This window comes from Musca vetustissima, unplaced genomic scaffold, assembly GCF_032173495.1.
Source record: "Musca vetustissima isolate MV318-11 ecotype Yass unplaced genomic scaffold, APGP_CSIRO_Mvet_v1 utg56336, whole genome shotgun sequence".
Classification (NCBI taxonomy): domain Eukaryota; kingdom Metazoa; phylum Arthropoda; class Insecta; order Diptera; family Muscidae; genus Musca; species Musca vetustissima.
The window spans coordinates 128,319-134,886 of NW_026873833.1; positions in this window are offsets into that span (position 1 = coordinate 128,319).

The following is a 6,568-nucleotide window of genomic DNA, read 5'->3' on the forward strand; positions in this document are numbered from 1 at the left end:
TTCACAACGTCGTACATACGTGGAATTGGTGCATGAATAACAGGCGGTGGACCGAACAACATTTTCTTCAGGGATGAAGTACATTTCTTAATAAAAAATGTCGTATTTGGGGTTCGGAGAATCTTCAAGTAATTGAAGAGAGGTCATTGCATTCAGAAAAGCTTACTGTTTGGAGCATTCTTTGGTTCGAAGGTGTGATTGGACCTTCCTTCTTCGAAGACGATGGAACGGCTGTCATCGTCAATTCAGAGCATTATGGAATGATAACCGACAACTCGAGCGAATATATTTTTATTGGAAGATATATTTCCTGGCCGCGTATTTTCTATTCGTGGCATTATCAACTGGCCACCAAGATCATGCGATTTTAAATTATCGAAAATTATATGCGCCTTCTTTGACCATAATCAGAACCTCATGCATTAGCGCTACATTTCCGCCCTCTAATGTGGTTATGGTAATACTTTAGTATCTCATAATACCTATACTCCTTAAATATTTACGTATAACCAGAGATGGTCGGTCAGAAACAGTGACGTAAATGACATACATTTCCGACGTATAATACATACGTCCGAAACGTCGGAAATCGACCCAAAAACATTAGGTTTTTGACAAAATATCTATTTTCATTAATCGTTTGGAAATTACGTATGCATTATTCAAATCCATATTAAAATTTTAAATTTTCTTCCCAAAAAAAAGTCGAATTTTTTATCAGTTCTAGTAAGGAATAGTCAGATATATGTAAAAATAATATATATTCTTGAAAATAAATGTATATTGTGATAATATTGAAATAAATGACGTTTACTACAATTTGTACATTTTCTACAGGTATATGACGTTTTCGACTTTTACATCTTTTTGACAGTCGAAACCCTAAAAATTCGTCACACAGACCATCCCTGCGTATAACTCCCCTATCCGAGTACATACATCAATATAATTGACGGTCAGCCATTCTTCTTGGATATACTGTCAACTTCTCTAGTCTATTTCCTTCAGGACTACATATATACGCCATAGAATACGAATATTGTAATTTTTCATTCAAAAGTCTGGGTCCATTTGACCCGCTATATATTTACCGATGTTCATCAAACCAGTCATGATTGTAAGATTTCGTGGTGTTTGGGTTATAATTGTAGCCTCTTGAGCGACCAGAAAAGCAGATCAAAATAAAGTTTTTGGTCCGTATTACATGTAAAATTTGCTTATAATAGGTCTATAACTGTGGCCTGCATCGTGTTTACAAATTATAATGGATCGATCTAGACATGTGTGTCCGTCTACACATGTCTAAATTGACTCAACTAGTCGGTATACTAAAAAGCGGGTCAAGTGCCAATATTTTGTCGCGTTTCAAACTCTTGGGACCATACAAAACTATAATACACTGACAACAAGGGTATAACAAATATATTTTATATATGGATAACTCTTTATAAGCCTTGCTGGATCATTTTCATGCATTTCAATTACCCGATCAACAAAGATACCACGCTGTTGATGATCGGGTGGGTTTGTTCTTGTGTTATCTGAATTTTATAGCCTTAAGAAACAAGACTTTAGGCAAAATACGGTTTGATAAAGTTTTGTGTAGTTCCCAGTTCCAAAAACACTATTATGAATGGAGAACTGGATTTTCTTCAACATTTAAGACTATTTGTTTAAACAGCTCGAATGTTTCCATTAATATCTATATTGCGACCAGACAATGTACTTCTCAACGACCCAATTTTTTTTCGAAGGATCATACATCTCTAACGGTTAGAATCGACTTCTTTAGAAGTGTAAGTGAGCCATATAGTCGACAACACTCCACAATTGTTTTCCTCAACGTTTTATAACTTCAGTAGCATTAAAATAATTCGAACAAAATAAAAATTTAAGTTGCTAACGTAAATCTACACCTCCACCTCTTCCCATATAAAAAAAATGTTTAATGTCAGTTTATTTCATATTATTTGTATATATGTAACATCTGTATGTGTATGTTATTTTGTTGCTTTGCAGCAAACAAAATAACTGGTGCATACCGTCAAGTGTTGCCAATAGCATGAATGAGAAAATACCTCTTTATTACTGCCACAACTGTGTGCAATGGCAAGCAAAAGCAAGACAAAAAGCCCGATTTACGTTCGCCAGCCAAAAAGTGGCTGTACAGATTTTTTTATTGATTAAAATAATAAAAACAACAAAGTTTTTAATGCCAAACATTTTGGAATAAAGGATAATGTAGCATATGTGAAAGTAAGTTGGCATTGTAAAGTACATTGAAGGATATTAGGAGAAAATATTGTACAAAATGCAAGAAGAGGGAATTTTTAAATTTTCTATTGGACTTTAATCGTAGGACACAATTTAAAATGAAATAAGGTTGAACACAGTTTTTATTTGTTTTATTTTTAATCCGTAGAAAAAGAACTAGCAGACCAGTTTTGTTCAACAAGTAAATTTCTTTAGATTTTATAAAAGATGTCTACTGGTGGAAGATATGTCTGTATATAGAATACAATACATATGCTCTCTACATATAAAATATCTTTAATATATAAGTTATACATAGTCCATTATTATGTATAATATAGATTAAATAGATTAATTTTCAAAAATGCCAATTTAAGGTCTTCTATTTTAGGAAGATTTATAAAAAGTATTTGGAATGCAGAATATCACAACTGGCTACTGCGTTTATAAAGGTAATATATAGCCTATAAAATTGTGTAGGTCTGGGACTAGATCTATGTTATCTAGATGCCGAATATCTTTTTATATCTCCGATTGGTCTTCTTCGAGGCAACTACATATTTCTATCCTAAGAATTATTTTGCGAATATTTATTATTGGAAATGGTTGCATAGTTTTTCATTCAAATTATTTTCCCATCATGAGTTCTACATATTTTCATTCGATCTAACCACTCAGATTGAGCTACCATCAAAACGTGTTTTTGAACGCTTCTGGCGACGAAATGTCTGGCGGCTGTCCTATAAATTTCACGATCTGTCCTGTCAAAAAGGCACTGGTTTCAGCCGATGTATGTGGGCATAATGAGCTATCAGACAAAAATTGTGGTGTACCACTCAGAATTTGGTTACTCAAACGAAACAGTCGCAACATAACCACTTTTGTCATAGAAAAAAGCTACCATTTGCATTGGAGTGCTCCCTCCACGAAAACCCTTTATTGAATTTGGCTTGTTTTCGATGTACACGGATTATTGCTGTTTTATTTAGGGCACATGAGAATAGATCCACGCCTTCAGTAAAAACATGATCTTATTTTCTCACAATTTATTTTCATCCCTATTTTGAACGATTATTAGATTAAGCGGGATCCAAGAGAACAAATCTTTTTTTACTGACAGGTGTTCAATTTTTCAATGGAATAGTCAGAGGACAGTAGACCTCTTACTATGGTTAAATATATTTTCTACTACAGGTCTTACTTCTATAGATAAATGATCTTATACAGGTCTTCTATAGATAAAATACTTCTGTATGTAATATATGAATGGGAAATTTTGTTTAGACCTTCTGATGTGTTATTTGAAAATATTTTGAAGATATTTAGCAGATAAAATATGTTCTAAACGTATTCCATGTATATTTCTACCTTTTTTTACAGGGATTATTCAGGATTTTTTACAGATAGAATAAATCTGACTGCATGTATCTCGAATAGGTCCTTACATATAGAATTTATCTGAAAGCTCTTCATTAGATAGAAGACCTCTGATAGGTTTCATATAGTTCTTGTATAGATCTTCTATAGATAGGTCTTCTATAGACCGAAGTGCTTTGATGGTTCTGCCATAGGTAAAAGACCTCAGCTGGGGCTTTTGATATTTCTTCTGCAGATAGAAGGGCTTTGATAGAACTTTTGAGATAGAAATTCTTTTATATGTTTTCAGAGAAAATATATTCAATATTTATTCCCTGTATATTTCTATCATCCCTTTTACAGGAATTTGTTCAGACAATTTCTGATACTTATATTATAGATAGAATGCCTCAGACTGCATTTCTATGCCGTATATCTCTAATATGTCCAATACAGATAGAATTTCTCTCATTCTTGATTAGAAAGAACAACTCGGATAGGTTTCATATAGTTTGAAAACTTCTGATAGGGTCTTCAAAAAAAAAAAAAAAATCATTGTTCGGTTGGGATTTGTTTTGGTGTCGTCCTCCCCTTCTACCCTTACTTGGTGGCTGTTATGCAACCGTTTATTTGACTACTGCTTCTGTTGCTAACAATTGCCGACTTTCCATTCACTCGATTGCGACTAGTTTTGCATTCCATTGCTTCTTTATTGCAGACACTCTTACCGACCTCTACATTGTTGTTAAAAAATTCTCATATATATTTTTCAAATTATTTCGATATAAATGCTAAATATAATATATATAAAACAGGTGTTGATACGAACAACTAGCAAAACCGAATCTTTAACATTGTATGTTATTGTTTCAATGACGCAGGACGAGGCAAGACAAAATAAAGAAGAAGAAGAAAACATAAAATGACAAAAAAAAAGAGTTTTTGGGCCATAGAAACACGCCACTAAATACACATACTCATTCCAAAATTGAGATTTCAATCTGTCTCTAACAAGGAAACAGTATATAAAGTTTTATGAATATCATTCATAAAATGCAGAAATCCCGACATTGGCAACACTTTCTTCAATTTAACCCTTTGAGCCCCGAATTTTTTCCGTAATCATAGAAAAATTTTCTGTTCACAGTTTTAATGCAACTATCCTAGATAGGATATGGACAACATTTGACATCGCTATATCCTTGCATTCGGGAGATACAGTACATTCTTTCTGAAAAATAAAAGCCCAATATCAAGAAAACCAAATGTAAAATCGACGAAAAAATCATTTTAAATTATTCTCTATATTCTGTTTTACAAGAATCAAAAATAATTCTGACGACAGAATTCGTATACAAAGCGATTTAAATAATTTGGACTGTATACACAAATTAGTACTGTACACATTTTTGCCCTCTTCTCTGTATTAAAAAGCTCATAACTTTACAAAAAATTTGAATTTTTTGGATTTTTCTTGTGATATGTGTCGTCCATAATCAGGTCTTGACATAGGAAATCCAAAAAATGTATATCTACTAGCTGTATAATAAATATAAGCTCTAAAACATTTTGTTGCTTGTAGGCAACATTGGGCCACAAAGGGTTAAAAAGATTTTACAGATTACTTATCTGTTTTATCGGTTCTCAATTTAAAAACGCCATATATATTAAAAATTGGAACCTTTTGGATATTTTTTGAATAAACTATACAGCTAGTCGATGTAAACTTAGAGCTGGGTCTAGGACCAATATTTTGTGGCGTTAGAAACTCTTGGGCCACATAAACAAACTCACAATATAGTTGAGTAGAGTTTATAAACCAAATTGTATGCTCTTAACTGTGGTATTAAAATTAATGGTAATGGCAAAACTGTTTTATTTATTTACTTTTTGGGGTTTTAAATTTTCCACCCTCTCAATATTGGCATTGGTTGTCGCTTTAAGAAATTATGACAAACGAAATGAAAATCAAGATGTTGACAAGAAATAAAGAAACAAAAAAACACAACAATGAATGTGATACGAAGCATGAAATGATTAATATTAACGCTTGATTAATCACCGTAACGCCTTAACTTTGTCATTGTTGGTCGTTATTGTTTTGCTGCTGCTGCTGCTGCCGCCGCTGTTTTAATTCGCTTTGCATTATTAAAAATGCCAACAATACAACGTGGCTGGGTTGGCTGGTTGGTTAGCTGGCTGGCTGGAAAAGCAAACAACAGCCACCAGCAAGTAATGGCAACATCCACAACATGTTATGGCAACATCCGCACAATTTTTGACAGACGACAAACAATGTACGAATGTATGTAGATTGAATAATGGTGTAACAATTGTGAAAAATCATCTGAACATAATCCCGATGTTCAGATTGTTTTTATCAATTTTTTCCATGTTGGTGTAATGAACCAAAATTGTAGCTTAATGTTTGTTACTGACCCAACAATAATCATGAGGACATACCATCAATACAGCTCCATTGAATTCAATTGAAAAAAAACACAGTGTCAGCAATAAGCTAACAAGAAATTAAAGATACAAAAAATGTAATTTTTGGATTAAAGTTTGTCATTCGATTCAGTGAATTAAAGTGACATATGTTGCGTTCATGTAAATGTGGGTGGTGTTTGCAGTTTTGGAAAGAGGTTAAAGTCGGAGGGTGTCTATTCAACAAACATGGCACTAGGCTAGGTTTTTTGTTAAAAAGTCCAGGACATGCATCGATGTGTGAGCTATTGCGTTATCATGCTGCAAAATGCATGTCTGTTCGGACGAATTGCATCGGTTAAACAACTCATAACTTCAATGTAGTTTTCCTTATTAACCGTATGGCCTTGTGGCAAGAATTCGTTATGCACCACGCCATTGCAGTCAAAGAAAGCAGTGATTATTACCTTTACATTTATAAGATATTCTGGATAGTGGTTGATTTTACTAAAAATTTAGTAATTTTTGATCA